This window comes from Molossus molossus, unplaced genomic scaffold (assembly GCF_014108415.1).
Source record: "Molossus molossus isolate mMolMol1 unplaced genomic scaffold, mMolMol1.p scaffold_m16_p_1, whole genome shotgun sequence".
Classification (NCBI taxonomy): domain Eukaryota; kingdom Metazoa; phylum Chordata; class Mammalia; order Chiroptera; family Molossidae; genus Molossus; species Molossus molossus.
Window position 1 is genome coordinate 88061406 of NW_023425344.1, and position 16560 is coordinate 88077965.

Consider the following 16560-nt stretch of genomic DNA (forward strand, 5'->3'; position numbering starts at 1 on the left):
GAAATTACTCTGTGTATTTTCTTTAAATTTTTGTTAATTTCCTCTCCCATTGTTTTGCATTTATTTGTTTATGTGACAGTATTTTCCATGCAGGGACCTGTCACTCAGTTTTGCATCATCGGAAGGTGGCACAGAGCCTGTTACATTGTAGACGTTCATGGCGTGTTTGTTGAGTTATTTTCACATCAATCTCATTTCTGCCCCAAACATTATGTTTTTCTTTCTCTTGTTATAAATGACAATAAAAGGTCTGTATTCCTAGTTAATTAGAAAATGCTCTATGAATAGTACTATTTCGCTCGTCTCTCTTATTCTTGCTCTCAGGAGGTGGTGATGTGTGGGGGATGAAGAAGGCCTGTACCTACACAGATGGCTGGAATCCTGGGGTGCCACTTTGCCTGCGCTGTGGTCTTGGTCAAGTTTCTTAACTTCTCTGACCCTCAGAATATTCCTCTGATTGAAAATTTTACTATCTACTGTAAACGGTTGATGTAAAGAGTAAGGAAATAATACCTATAAAGCACTTAGAGTCACTAAATATTAGCTATTATTTAGATACTAGTGGGGGGGGGGGAAACACTTTTGTAACAGAATGACCTCAGCACAGTTTAAATAAAATACTTTATTTTGAGTAAAATATACTGTAGTTGGGAACTACATGTACATATGTGCCAGTGATTTTTATGTTTGATTGGTAGCAATAGTGTAACATGTAAATGCTACTCGGTTCTCCTCCCATGCCTTTTTTGGTTAGGTCATCACAATGGGACTGTTTTGCAATGATGAACTTCAAAGTTCATACTTACAGACATTGTTACTACTTACAAGTAATGACAACACTTACTGGTGAGAATATTTGGAAGCATTGGTATACTGGATATCTTTGTTTCGAGAAAAAGAAAAAGAAAAAGAAACAGAAAAAGAAACAGAAACAGAAACAGAAACAGAAAAAGAAACAGAAAAAGAAAAAGAAAAAGAAAAAGAAAAAGAAAAAGAAAAAGAAAGCATCCCCAAACACGTAAGTCTGAGGATCGGCATAATGCGTAGAACCCTTGTCCTAATGCTGTGCAGAGGGAAAGACTCACTCCAGCACCTGGCTTGATCTCCCTTTACATTCATGTCGAACCCAGCGAATGTTTTGGGCAAACTTGAGCCAACTAATTTTTGCTTATATTTTCTTTTTATCACTAACTTGGTATTTTATTAACCCCTTCTCGCAAATGGATCCAGAGTTAACAGATTAGAAAACAGGAGCAAAAACCCAGTTTTACGTTGAATTAGCCTTACAGGGCTATCTAACAAGAAACTTATGAGACCCCTTCCTACCCCCATCTAGTTCATGAATATGATATATCAATGGAAGCATTTTCAAATAATTTATTTTGTATCAGCATATATCATATACAGCACATTTTTTTTTCTTTCCAGGCCAACGCTCGTATTAACAGGATTTTCAAACCGTGTTTCTGCACCGTGAGTTCAGGTTTTACCAAGGACTACACAAAGAAAACTTTGGGTGTGCTGCCCAGCTTAAAAATATGAATCGCTGAAAAAAGAGAGATGCCGAAGTTTAAAATAACAGCATGCAGATTTCTTTATAGAATTTGAAGAATGGAAAACACTTGAGAAAATATCAGCAGGCGGGGGCAGGAAGAACAAACGGTAACCAAATTGGTTCCTGTGACAAACCATAACATTTACTTTAAACCATCAGTGTGCTACTCAGTAAAAGGCAGGCTACCACTCTTTTAATAGATCCCAGGCCTTGTTAAACTCACTGGTCTGCAAGAATTATCCAGGTCAAGAGCAGGTCAAAAAGTGAAAACCCATGTGAAAGTAAACTTTGAAATATCTGCTTTTGAAGAGCCCCAGCCGACTGTCTCCTCTGCAGTAAATACACTTCCTTTTTGTGTACGATATTGTTCAATGCACTGTATTTAAAATATACGCAGGTAACAAAACCAGCAGTACTCTCTTTATATCCTTTCTACCAAGTGCAGTCCTAACCTCGTCCAGAATTTGTGAATCTTTCTGAGCTTCTTTGCTCTCTAAGGCCTTAACACAGAAACACTAAACGTAAAGAAAGAAAGAAAGTTGTGACTCTGTTCTGAGTTGTTGCCTCTGTTTTGTTTCGAAATATCAATGCTCTATTTAGAACCAGTGCTGTGATTTACTCATAGGCAGAATAAAGAAGCAGGAGGGTGACTCACCATGGAATTTATTTGCCTGGGAAACTGCGTATTAGTCTGGCCTACAATACACTTGCTCCAGATTTTGTTCAAGTGTAAGGTCATACTGTGAAGCTGTTTCTCATTTTGTTTTATATGTGTTAATATAATGCCTTATGAATTACCCTGGAGTTTTTTTCTGACAGCTAAAAAGCATAATCGTTTTTTCTTTCAAGGGGATTGAAAGCCAAGCAATTGACTCTATATTTGAAATGATTTATCTGAGATCCTTTCTCTAACATCTTGCCTTAATGTTTATAGAGAATATTCCTTGAGTCTCTACTGGTAGCATTGTATTTATCCAGCTCTTTGCCTCTTGGCCTGTTTCACAAAATTGAGTCCATCTCAGGGTATGATCTTTTAGAGTTTATTGGCAAGCGGCCGCAGAGTTAATGGGTGCTGTACTATGATTTTGATAGGGAAGAAACGGTCTCTTGAGACTTAAACCGAAGTGCTCTTGATAGAAAAAATGAGATCCTTTTGCTTTCTTCTAATGAAATGATAGCATAATTTTTCATGCATTTTATTATATAGATAAAGTGTGTGCATTCAACGGCTTTCAATTGACAGCATTAATTGTAAGAGAGAGTGTCGGTCTCGTCTCAATATGAACACAGAGAGATCATGAATCATCCCTGAAGGAGTTCCCTGAACACCTGTAAAAATAACTAATGCACAAGAATGTATAAGATTGGTGCCAAGTGATGATGGTGGTGGTGGGAGGTGGTAATAATTACAGAATAAGAGTTGACAGTTATTGGTTGCTTATTGTGTACCTGGAAGGCTCTCCAAGCTTTACAGTGCTTAATTCATTTAATCTTCACAGCAGCCAGATGAAGTGGGCACCATTACTGTTCTCAGGAGCCACAGAGAGATTAAGTAACTTGCCCCAAGTAACTTGCCCCAAAATCACAGAGCTAGTAAGAGCAACAAGTGGGTAAAAATCTAGTAACCGGGTTCATAGGCCTGTGCTTTTAGACACAATGCTAAGTGCTATAAGATTTAAGAGAATTTGAGAAGATTTCAGAGTGAGAAAAAATCACTTCTAATAGTGTTACTTAGGAAGGCTTTGTGCAGAAGGTGGGGCTTCAGTTGATTTTGGAGACTGAAGAGCTAGACTGTAGATGTACGTGAGGGAGGCATGTGGCTGCCTCTGTCACCACTGTTCACTGGGCACCTAGCGCTGAGCCGGGTACCCACCAGGCACATGATGATTAAATAGGATCTACATCCTCATTGAGTTGATTTGACTCTGTATTGAAATGGACATAGATTTTAGAAAGCATCCATAAATGCATATATGCATGTTCTGCTCAAATTTTCCTCTAGTGAAATATTTTGAAAAAAACCCACTTGACTAGTGACTTCATTTACTTTTCTGTCTGCTCAGCATAGTTCTAAGAAGTACAAAGAACTGGTTTGTATGTGTGTCCTAGCTCTTTAATATTATCCGTCCTCTTCTTCTTCTATTATACTCTTCTAGTTTCTTCAGAGTCATGGTAATGAATTTATTCCAGATTTTAGATCCTTTATATTGTTTATCACATTAACCCAGTAAACTGCTAGCAAGAGGCAGATGATATGAAAGAGGATGAAGTAACAAAGGAGATTCAGATACGCTGTTTAATCCACGTAAGTCAACTACATGTAATCTTTCAACAATCAGTAGGGTTTTTGTTGAAGCTCTCCAAAAATCTTTGCAATGCATAGGAAAGAAATATATAAAAACAATATTTGATATTTGTTAGGAAAAATGGTTTTAGGTTCCACGCTTGTGGTTTTAAATCTCAATTCTCTTGTCTTCTGGTCCAATGACAGAAAGAAAGATAGTTAAATTTTTTGAGCTTCGAGTTAGTTACTCATCTTTGAAAGATTTTTATGAGAATTACATTATATATATATATATAATTTTAATATATAAATGCTTTGCATGGCTCATTGCACATAAAAATAATTCAACAAATAGTAGTGGCCGTAAGAGTAATTTTATTACAATTTTTAGCATGAAAGGAATAAAAAAGGATAATATAACTATTCTGGTTGGGCCCCCAAGAAGCTTTCAAGGAGAAGGAAGACCTTGAAGATTAAGTGAGGGACAGAGGAAGGGGGAAGCATTTTAGCAAGAGAAAGAGCATGGCCAAAGGAATACAGAAGGAAATAAATCTATTTTCTGTGAAGCCACAGAAGTTGGCCAGCTGGGTGAGAAATGGGAGCCTCAGCCTGTGCCAGGCGGGCAGCCGGCCAGTATTCGTGGTGCTCTGCCTGACGTCAGGATATGCAGGGGAAGACTTGCATTCTTTCTGAGCATAAATGAAGAGTTCATTAACCTCTCCTAAGGAGAAGACAGGAGGTGATTACAGTGGTAATTTAGAGAGATCTGATCTGGCTGGGATGTGGGTAGCCTGGAAGAGGAAGGGGCTCTAAGTAAGAAGGCCAACTGCATGCGAGGCCTTTGTGCAATAATGTGAGGACGACTGGATGAGTGTCTCACCAACTGAGCGCGAAGCAGTGGACGCGGCGTGAGGCGAGGAGAGCAGGGATCTCAGAGACGCTGCAGGGACAGAAAAGATGACTTGGAATAGAGAAAAGTTATCAAAAGTGAAAAAAAAAAATCAAAGAACCTAGAAGAGTCTCGCTTTTAAAAATAATATTTAGGCATTCTTACATTTAAAATGACTGTTTCAAAATGTTTTTGGGGATCACTGTAAAATGACATCGTCCTACAGTTCTTGTAAGATATTGTGATGATGTGAAAGGTTAACTGAACTGAGAATTTAAGGTTTAGTATAAATAACTGGGTCTTCTCAATCTTCTCAAATCTTGAACCACATTGTTTAAATTGAGTTTTATCATAACTATCTCTCCATTAAGTAAATTACTTTCTGATGTGCTAGGGGAAAAAAATTCTTTTGTATTAACCAGATGAAGTAACATCAGTTTGCTTTTGAAATGGTTCATTTTATTATCTCATCATTGCTTTTTTCTCCCTGAAAAGTGAAACCAAAAAGCAAGCAAACCCTCCCCCCAAAAAACCCCAAAAAACAAAACACCTCTTAAGAAAATATAATGATATCTTTAATCATCTCAAAGGTAAAACTAAGACAATTCAAAGTAGCACATTGGGATCTTTTTCAAAATGAGGGGAGGGATCTGTGTTCCATTACTCAAGCTGATGCACTTGAAACTTGACCAGGAAAAAGTCACATTCTCAGAGGATAAATGCATTATTCACAGTGGGGCTTGCTGTAGTCCAGTGTCCCACTTAAAAAAGCTGTAGGTCTCTTATTAACATCAAAGATACTAAGATATTCTGTTTTATCACATGATGGCCAGTTATTTCGATAGCAAACATGGTTGCCACAATAATCCGTCTGCCTTTAGTTGCTAATAAAAAGCAATGGGATGAAAGGGTCATGGAAATAAAACAGTATAGACATGAGCAACAGTTTAAAACTATTGTTTTTTTTTTCCCTTATCAAATCACTCTTTTTCATTATTTCACTCAGAGCCACAGCTTTTAAAATGTAAACTTCTGAGTGAAACTGCAATGGTCTACTTTCTGGAATGGATAGTAGTAATTCATATGATTTCAGGTTTGCAAGTGTACCAAAAAGCAGAGTTATCACAGAGATGCTTTATAAATATTATTTCCCTAATAAATATATTTTGTGGTCATTTATTTTAGCTTACATGATATCTTCTTAGATTCTGGATATTTGGTAGTTGTTAAATATCATTTTATAAACTGTACATCTTATAAATCAGTCATAATATTTACAACTTTAGTTCATAACTTAAAAAACAAGAGAATAAACATTTCAAGATTACACAAAATTGTTGAAGTAGTGAGGTCATAGTTGCCAAGAAATAATATGCTACCTATTTTTATTAATTTGGTTTAATTGAAATTTCTTTTCGAAAAATCATAGCAAAGGTGATCATTAAATACTTGAAAAAATTCATTCTTTCTGGTTTTATGTCTGACCTCATTTGACTAGGAAAAAAACCTGTCCAGAGATGAAGACTGGAAGCTTTAGTTACTGAGTTGACACTGCTTCCTAGGTAGGATCCCAGTGACAATCTCTTTTAATCTTTATGTTTAATAATTAATTATTCTGTTTGTTTGGCTTTGCTATCTGGCGGTATTGTCACGAGACTGTGTGGTGCTATTCCATTTCACCGGAGAGCTTGAATTTTTATCTCATACCTAAAGACTACATTTAGTCCAGTCGGAGAACAGCCTAAGATCCATGGCAACGACATGCAAAATAACTGTTTTTTTCTTAATCTTTAGACATGGGTTCATCATTTAGAAAAAAAAAAATCATAGTTGTTCCTCGACAACCTGGATAATGTGCTTTGTATTGAAAAATCACACTGGAGACTGTTTATTTACAAGGGTCTAAACATCCGTATCTTTATGGCTTTCTCCTGTCACGATAAATCACCAGCTATAAGTTGTCCTTTGTTGGTTTTGGTAAAAATCAAATGAAACCCAGCAGGCGATCTCAAAGTGCATTGTCCCAGAGTGTAAAAATGCTGTGTTGATGACAGATCATACTGTTTTTATTAAAGCTAAGAACATGGACTTCACTTCGCTTTTTGACCCTGGTACTCCACCGTCAAGGTGATTTTATTTCTACAAATTTTCCTTCTGCTGGCCTCATCAATGATTCACCATAAAACATTAGACAAATTCCCATCATCTGTATATGATTATAGCAGGTTCTGTTGTGCTTCTCACTGCAACTAAAACGGTATTTTTCAGTTTTGTCTAAAGAGGAATCAATTTACTAATGTTCTTCCCTTGTGCAATATCTTTTTGTTTTAATACCAAATTATGAAATGATATGGAACCAGTGTAAAGCTTCCTGATGCGCCATTTAACACCGTTTGGTAAAAAAAAAAAACAACAACTTTAGCTCATCTTCTTATATTTTTTAAGAGAGAGAAAAAACAGTGTATTCAGCAAACAATGACATGTGTGGGCAGGATATGTGGGATTACCTGATTTCTTTAAGACATAAATGTAGTGGAGCAATGGATTCTCAGACCTAGGACCTGTATTACATTTAAAAGAATGTTTATAGAGAACTTTAAAAGTAACTAGATAAAATAGTAATATACACGAAATCTGAAGCTATCAATGCTGCTGAGCAACCAGCAGTCTGTTGAAGAAACAGACATTGACTCCTCCTCTCTGTAATCTCAAACATTTTTATTACATCACTTCTATAGTGTGCAGCCGTTCCATGCCCTACAGCAGTTATATACAGGATGAAAATTTCCTACATATTTCCAGGGGATATATATTCTACAAAATTATACAATGACAGTAAAAAATAATAGTAACCATTAACTGAGCATCTGCTAACTGCTAGGTATTTTACATGCATAATCTCATTTAATCTCAACCTAGAAATGTAGGTATAATGATGATAAAAACAAACAAAAAAACCGAGTCTTATAATCTAGTCCACTGCTGGTGGGAATGCAGACTGGTGCAGCCACTATGGAAAACAATATAGTGCTTCCTCAAAAAGTTACAAATGGAACTGCCATTTGACACAATGATCCTACTTCTAGACATATACTCTAATAGGCCTGAAACATCAATCAGAAAGAATATGTGCACTCCTATGTTCATAGCAGCACTATATACAATAGCTAAGATCTGGAAACAGCCCAAGTGTCCGTCAATAGATGAGTGGATGAAATGGCTGTGGTACATATACACAATGGAGTACTATGCAGCTGTAAGAAAGAAAGATCTCTTATCCTTTGAGATGACATGGAGGGACCTGGAGAGTGTTATCTTAAGTGAAAAAAGCCAAGCAGAGAAAGACATATAGCACATGATCTCACTTTTTTGTTCAATATAATGAACAAAACAAACTGATGAACAAAATAGACCCAGAGACATAGAAGTAGGGCACAGACTGACACACCTCAGAAGAGAGGGTTGGGAAGAGATAAACCACAGAACGTAGATGCATATATGCATAACCAAGGACATAGACCACAGTGCTTGGGGCGGGGTGGGGGAGGGAGATCAGGAGAAGGGTGTCAATGGGGGAAAAAGGAGAAACATCTATAACAAAAATTGATTAATAAAAATAAATAAAAACAAAGAAGAACTGAATGCAGATTTGCCTAATTTCACATTAATGCTTTTCTATTGCACCATATACTTTTCTTTGGCAGACAAAAAGAAAAACAAAATGAAAAAAGAAAAGTGAGAAACCCAGGCTGTTTAGCTCTATGCTGAATTTTTAAATGTTGCAATATACTGCCACTGTCACTCTGAGATGCTTGCTTCACATTATAATACTCCCCCTACAAATTTCTAAATGACCACATCTTGCCTAAGAAATTATGTAGAAATATTTTATTGTATCAGTTGGTCCACCCTCTAAGGCTTTCAACCTCACCCCCTACTCTGTCCTTTCAAATGTCTGGTACTCCAACAAGTTAGACTTCATAGTAGTTCCCAACACACCTTCTGGCTGTTCTTCTTAGAGAAAAATCCCTTCCTTTTGGTTTCTATGAGGAGAGATTTTCTCTTAGCACCATATTAGTCCTTTCCTGCCCCATGCTTTATCTCTGGGAAGGTGGAGTAACTTCTCCGATGCATGCATTCGGGAAAGGACCGGGAATGCCTGGCATATCTCTGCCATTCTGATCACGGGACTGCATTTGGGACCTTGCTGTGCCAGGGCACAGGTTTGGGGTTTGTGCCGTTGGCTGGTCAGTCTGGCTAACTCTGGGATTCCCTTAGCAGGCACACTTGGCCCTTGGACTAAACTGTATCCTTGAACATGACATCTATCAATAGTCAAGTCTGCATTTCAGCTTGTTTTATTTCTTGTTCAGAATCTGGGTGGAGAAGAGAGGTGCTGTTTATTGAAGACTTTCTCTGAGATTCCATGAATGCTATTCCCTCTCCTTACATCACCTCTTTCAATATTGTTCGCTTAGCAGAGTAGGCAAGGGTAGGAAGAAAGCAAAGACGAAGGGAATGAATGACGATGGAAGTATGGGGTGCCATGGGGGAGGCACATGGGAAAGGGGCCTAACCTAGATTAGGACTTGGTCAAAGTCTCAGACAGACTGTGTTCATTTCTGGAACTTGAGGACTTCTTCCAAGCGACTAAGTCACTTTAAGAAGTGACCCTCAGAGGGAAAGAGGTGGGGGTGGGGTTGGGAAGAGATAAACCAAAGAACTTACGTGCATATATGCATAACCAATGGACACAGACAATAGTTAGGCGAAAGCAGAAGAGGGGTGGGAATGGGAAAGAGGGGGTCAATGAGGGAAAGGGGGGCATCTGTAATACTTTCAACAATAAAAAATTTTTAAAAACTGACTTCTAGGCTAACACTTAAAAAATGAATAAGAGTTAGCTAGGTGCATGGACTAGATGCCTAGGGGGCAGAATGTGGAGAGGGGAGAAGCTTTCAGGAAATTAAATAGCATGTAAAAAGGGTCCAGGGTTGAGCAGACAGCAGAATAAATTACAGGAGTTAGAATTAGACCTTATTTTTGGAGAACAGAGCATCACAACAGTAGAGTGAATATTTGTTGAATTGAGTTATTTTTCCATTAAAATAAGCTCTCTTAATCTTTACTTGAGAATACTCTAAAGTAGTAATGATTATTATTTGTAAAACATTTATAGTATGCCAGACACTGTGTTAAGACATTCATTAGCTTATTTAATCTTTCCAATAACTTTATTATGGCATTATTATCTCAATCTCAAGATAATAAAACCAGGTCTAGAGACAGTATGCAAGTAATCTGCTAATGGTCACAAAGCTAATTTGAGACAGAGCCTGGGAACCAGGAGTCACCTCATTCCAAAGTCTCTTTCTGTGACGGTCACTACAACTGCTCCTTCTGCTGCCGTCACCCCAAATCAGTGTTCACAGCACACGGTCATATTCTAAGTGCTCTATGCACATTGTCTTATTCCATCCTCATTATGACCCTGTGGTTGGTAGTAGTATGTTTTTTATCTTTGTTTTACAAAGACAGACTTTCAGGATGGCTAAGGAGCTAGGGTCACAGAGCTATTAGGTGATGGGACCAGGATCTGAATCTCAGCTGTCTGTCTCCAGAGCTCAAGCTTCTTATTCACAATTTTCTGGGAAAAAGTTTACAACTATAATAAAAATGTTTGCCTAGGTGCAAAAATGTGTAGACTTTCAGGACAATTGGGGCTATAGGAACCATGCATGAAAAATTATTTTGGAAAGACCTAATTTTTATAATGAGCATATTCATGTATGGATAGTACTTAGAAAAAGTTTATAAAAATAGGTTGTGTCAGAAGAAAATGGGTGGTGGGTATGGGTGGTGGGTAGTAAGTCATTTTGTTTAATTGATGTAGCAAAGAGCACAAACCATGTGTGGTACTAAGGTCAGTTTGAATAGAAGATATGGAATGGCAGGCAGTAAAGAGACAGTTTTAAGGTTCATGCACAGGACATACTATTTGATTCAGGGAATGTTAACAGGATCTTCATAAACAAAAAGAAGATTTTAGCCCTGGCCGGATTGGCTCAGCGGTTAGAGCTTCGGCCTGCGGTCCTGAGAGACCCGGGTTCGGTTCCCGCTAAGGGCGCGTACCTCGGTTGCAGTTTGTCCCCAGCCCTGGTCGGTTGTGCAGGTGGCAGCCATTTGATGTGTTCCTTTCACATCGATGTTTTTCTCTCTCTCTGTTCCTCTCTCTCTCTCCCACTCTACCTGAACAAAAAATGGAAAAAATGTCCTCGGGTGAGGATAAAAACAAAAACAAAAAGAAAAAAAAAAACAAAAAGAAGATTTTGGATGATTGCAAAATCATCATTTTTATTTTATTTTTTTCAGTAGCACACATATCATCTATAAGCCATGAGATGTATAAAATTTTGCTTGGGGAAATTGATAAAATAAAAAATGTATTAGATAAATGCAATGGAATTTTGAGATTTTCCAGGACACAGAGAATTCTGAAGATTACTTGATAAATTCATTGCTTGTGACAGAGAATTTGGAATCACTCTTATGATGTATTTCAGGGGTATGAAGCCACTTCAAGTTATGTTCCAGGGGATATTCCTTGCAAGGGTGAAATGGTCTCAGTTTGTGTTGAGCCGTGACCTAATCCTTCAAACCCTCACATACTTGTTTTTATATTATTTTCTCACACTCTGATTTCTAGTAAGTGCAAATTGTCTTGGAACTGCACAGAGAACTTTCCTGAGACTTAAAGTTTGGTCTTCTTTGGCCTGACCAGTGTTCTCTTTGACTTTTCCATTCAAAATCTCCTGTCCTAGACCCCAGCTCTTACAGTCTTCTACCTCTCCTGAACATGAAACCTAATACATCTTGCTACTATTGTAATGCTGGTGTACTTATAAAGAAAGTACAGCACCTGGTCTTCCCTCATGGGTTCCAGAAGCTCAATTTCATACTAAGTCTTTTTTCTTAAAAATATGAGACCAAGTGTCGAGAAGAGAATAGATCAGAAAGATAATATTCTCTGGATTGGGTCTGTAAATTTATAGCTGTTGCATTTTGGGGTCAAGTATTATACTTTTCTGGGATTCAGAATCATCAGCTTTCAAATGAAGATACAAATACTTACTTTTACTAATTCATATTACTAGATTGATAAACGCATCTAATGACTGTCTATTTTATAAATCCCACTTGATTTTGAGCTGATGGAGATAATGAGTCAAGTCTTTCCTACCTCGTGTGTATTCTGTAAATAAGTTTGTTACTGAAATGTGAGTTATGTCTGATTCAATGTAGTAATGTAAAAGGAATTTCAACTTAAGTTGAAGAGGAAGGTGGTGGGAAAAGTTTTTGTTTAATTTGTTTGTTTGTAAATCAGATGGAATTTTACAAGCTTCAAATCATATGAACTGGATAACCCACAACATAATAGGAGAGGAGGAGAAAGAAAGGAGGTGGAAGAGAAAAGCGGAGAGGGGGTAGGGAGAGGAGGAGGCAGAGGGAAGGGGGAAGAAGAGGAGAGACTTTTGAGGGGCAGATGAGTTCAGTTTTGAGTTCAGGGTTTGGTACTATTCATAGTTTCAGGCATCCATCGTGGGTCTTGGAATATATACCCTGCAGATAAGGGGAGGCTACTGTATATGTAAATCATATCCAACAATAAAATTTTTTTCTTCTTTTCTGCCTTTTTTCAACAACTATTTATTGAGTACTTACTTTGTGCCAGACCTATTTTTTAAATTGATTTTAGAGAGAGAGAGGAAGGGAGAGGGAGAGAAACATCAATGTGAGAGAGAAACATTGCTCAGTTGCCGCCCACACATTCACAGCCAGGGCATCCAACTGCAACCTGGATATGTGCCCTGGCTGGGAATCCAACCCCTGACCTTTCAGAGTGCAGGACAATGCTCCAACCAACTGAGCCACCCTGGTCAGGGTCCAGGCCTATTTTCATAACAAGTCACGTAGAACTGCAGGAACTCTCCCTAGCCCCTTGCATTGGTTATCTAGCACATTATAATACATTTAACATGTTCAAGCAACTTCTGATTTTATAGTCAGGAGTCTGAGTTCTCAATTTCAGCTCTCCCCAGGAGAAATCACGGAGTTGCCCAGAGCCGTGGACTCCTCTAGGGCTTAAATCCTCTTCCACGTTCCGTGGTTGTTGGCAGAATTAATTTTCTTGCACTTGTCAAACAAAAATTTTCCCTTTTTTTGTGCTGGCTATTGGCCAGGGACCCCTCCTGACAGCTACAGGCCAGTTCAGTTTCTTTCCATGTGACCACCTCCTTACATAGAGAGGACACCACATGACTGCTGTTCAAGGCGGGCAGAAAACTCACATCTAATCTCTCAGTGAGTCCTGGATTCCAAATGTTGACATATTTCATTATGCTATTGCAAGAAAGTATACTTATTAATGTCATCCCCCATCTTATTAGAAAAGTATGTAAGCATTAGGAAGCTATCCAATTCAGATCTGTGAATACAATTTTTAAAAAATTCTAATTTCCACTTGAAAATTTGAATTTTGTCGCTGAGAATTGGAGTAGTAAGGTCAAATTGTTCATCTCCCCCCGCCCCCCCCAAGAGAGTGACTACTAGAAACCTAAATCAGAATAAACATAACTTGTCAGATGTTCACCATGTTCTAAAAATGGTGTTCCCGAAATAACATGGCTGTTTCAGCTCTCATATTGAGTAAGTTCCCTTCCCTGGAGACAATAACTTATCATCTTGGTTTTTGACCCCAAGACCTTCCAAAGAGTCAGCAAGGTCAGCAATATTTTCATCCTAATACTAAGATGTTATTTACCTTTTTTCACTGCACTGACAGTTGGAAGAGCAGCGGTGAGAGAGGTGACTGACGCCCGAGCATAGTGCAGGCAGGGACATCGCAGTGGGCTGGTAGGCACAGCTCGCTGCTGCTCACTAGCGTCAAAGAAAACAATGCCCGCCACACTTTAAAATGTCCCTGATGGAACACTAACAATGACATATTGTTTCAAATCTTGGCCCTTGAATGTATATATTGTATTATTTTAAGTGAGGAAACAAAAAGCACACAGAAATCTTTAATGTTTTAAATATTCATAGCTGACCATTCTTTCCTTTGTACTCTTATTTTGCTTTAATGTTGAGAAAACGTAAATTCATGAACGTATCTGGTAAATGTTATATTATAGCAGTTTTATTATGTAGTTTTAAAAAGACTTAAATTTTCAGTTGGAGTTTCTTGTGCCTTGTTGTATTAAAGATGATCTAACATTTCCTCCCAAATTACTATTGAGTTCTCCCAACATTATTGTCTTAGAATGCATTCTTTACATTTTTCTATATTCTGACATATATTTTGAAAAGCCATGTATCAGGAATTAAATCAGACACATTAAATTAAAAGTATTTTTCACCACTGTAACATTGGAAAGGGACTTGAAATTCTAAACAGAAAAACACTTTAAAATTTCTCTAATTCCTTCTCTAACCTCCTAAATTCAAGTTAATATTTTCAGCAGAGCTATGATAAAGATTCTGGAGTAGATAAATACTGTACTCAGCTCTTTTCATAACCACGTCAAAATTACAACTAAATTATAGAACAATTTCCCTTGAGAATCACTTGAAGACTAGCTGAACAGAACTCATAAGGAAGGATACAGAGAAGACACCTTGAGACTGGTGGGAGGGGCGGAGACTAGGAACAGGCTGGTCACACTCCACACATGGTGGTTATGAATCTGGAGAAACATCTTGGCTGCAGAGGTCCTCCCTAAGACATGAGGGGTTCCCGTCCCACACGGGGCTCCCCAGCCCATAGTATCAGTGCCAGAAGAGTAATCCCCACAACATTTGGCAATGAAAATTGTTGGGGATTTTGTCCAGGTGAGATGGAGGACTGCTGTAGACTCGGGTGTCATCTTAAAGGGCCCATACACAGATTTACTTACCACAAACACTCACCCGAAACTCCAGCAAAGGGACAGAAGCTCAGAAAGTGTCAGGGACATATGGGGAAGAACTGAATCGTCTGGCTTCAGCATGCAGGCTGGAAAGGCAGCTCTCTCCTTGACAGAGTGCTGGCAGGTGCCACTGTTCCTTGGTTGAGCCTTCCCCTGTTCAGGCTGCAGGGTCAGTCTGGTGCCAAGTCTGAGTCTCTATCAAACTGGCTAATAACCCTCGCCCCACCCTGGTGATTCCACCTCACCCCACCCAACTCAGACACTGGGTCCAACTTTTTTCAGCAGCTGTTCCTCACAAGCAGCCAGCCTTGGCCCACGTGCAGTAGAATTTCTTAAACTCTCTCAAAGATTCACAAACCCCAAACACTCAGTGGTTGGCTTCATTGTGCCCTGTACCTCTTGTTAAGCAACACTAGACTTGGCATTAGTGGCAGCCAACTTTAGTCTGTATAGCCAGTCCCAGGAACCCCCAAGCCCAGCACAGGCTGCTACAAACTACAGCTCACTTTGTAGTTCCTACCAGGTGGCCCTAGGCCAAACACAGGCAGTGGATGACATTGCCTTCAAAGAGGCACCAGAACCAGCACACCTAGAGGTTGACTTCAGACCACCTCTGAGCACCAGCCAATTAGCTCCACAAATGTCACATCTGAAGGATAGACTAGGCAGGCACCAGAGCCCTGCTGAGGTGAGTCCTGTTCTGTGCAGTCAGCCCCTCACAGCAACTTGTCTGCTATAGTCGCGGCCAGCCCTCATAGCCAGTCAGCCTGAGGGTCAACCCCACCCACTGACGTATCAAATACAATCAAGGCTCAACTACAAAAGAGTGATACACACAACCTACTCAAGGCAAGCCCTGTAGCACATGACTCAGATGACCAGGGAAACTGTACCACTGGGCCCCACAAGACATCTACTACATAAAGTCACCCTTTCAAGACTTGGAGATGTAGCAGATCTACCTGATACACAGAAACAAACACAGGGACGCAGGTAAAATGAGGCGAAAAAGAAACTTGTCCTAAATGAAAAAATAGGACAACACCCCACTAAAAGACTAAATAAGAGGCAAGCCATCTACCAGATACAGAGTTTAAAACACTAGTTATAAGGATGCTCAAGGAACTTAGGGGAAGAACAGATTAACTCAGTGAGAACTTCAAAGTGATAGAAACCATAAAAAAGAATAAGTGATAAATGAAGACTGTGATAACAAAAATGAATGCTACATTAGATGGAGTCAACAGCAGATTAAATGAAGCAAAAGACAAACAAAATAGATCCAGAGATATGGAAGCAAGGAACAGGCTGATGAACCTCAGAGAAAAGGGGAGAGGGGGAGCAGGAAGAGATAAATCAAAGAACTTATACACATATTTACAAAACTAATGGATATAGACAATAGTGTGGTAAAGGCTAAGGGGGAGCAGAGAGGAGGGAGGTCATGAGGGGAAAGAAGGGGGGACATTTGTAATACTTGCAACAATAAAGGTAAATTAAAAAACTAAGTTAGCCCAGGCCGGTTTGGCTCAGCAGTTGGAGCATCAGCCTGTGGACCAGAGAGTTCCAGGTTTGGTTCCTGCGAGGGGCATGTACCAAAATAAATAAATAAATAAACCTAAATTAAAGAAGCAAAAGATAAAATCAGTTATTTGGAAGACAAGGTAGCAGAAAACACCCAATCAGAATGGTAAAAAGACAAAAAAGCCCCCTGAAATGAGGATAGTTTAAGGGACATCTGAGATAATATCACATTTACATTATAGGGGTACCATAAGGGGAAGAAAGTGAGAAAGGGATTGAAAAGTTATTTGAAGAAATAATGACTGAAAACTTCCCTCACCTGATGAAGTAAGTAGATATACAA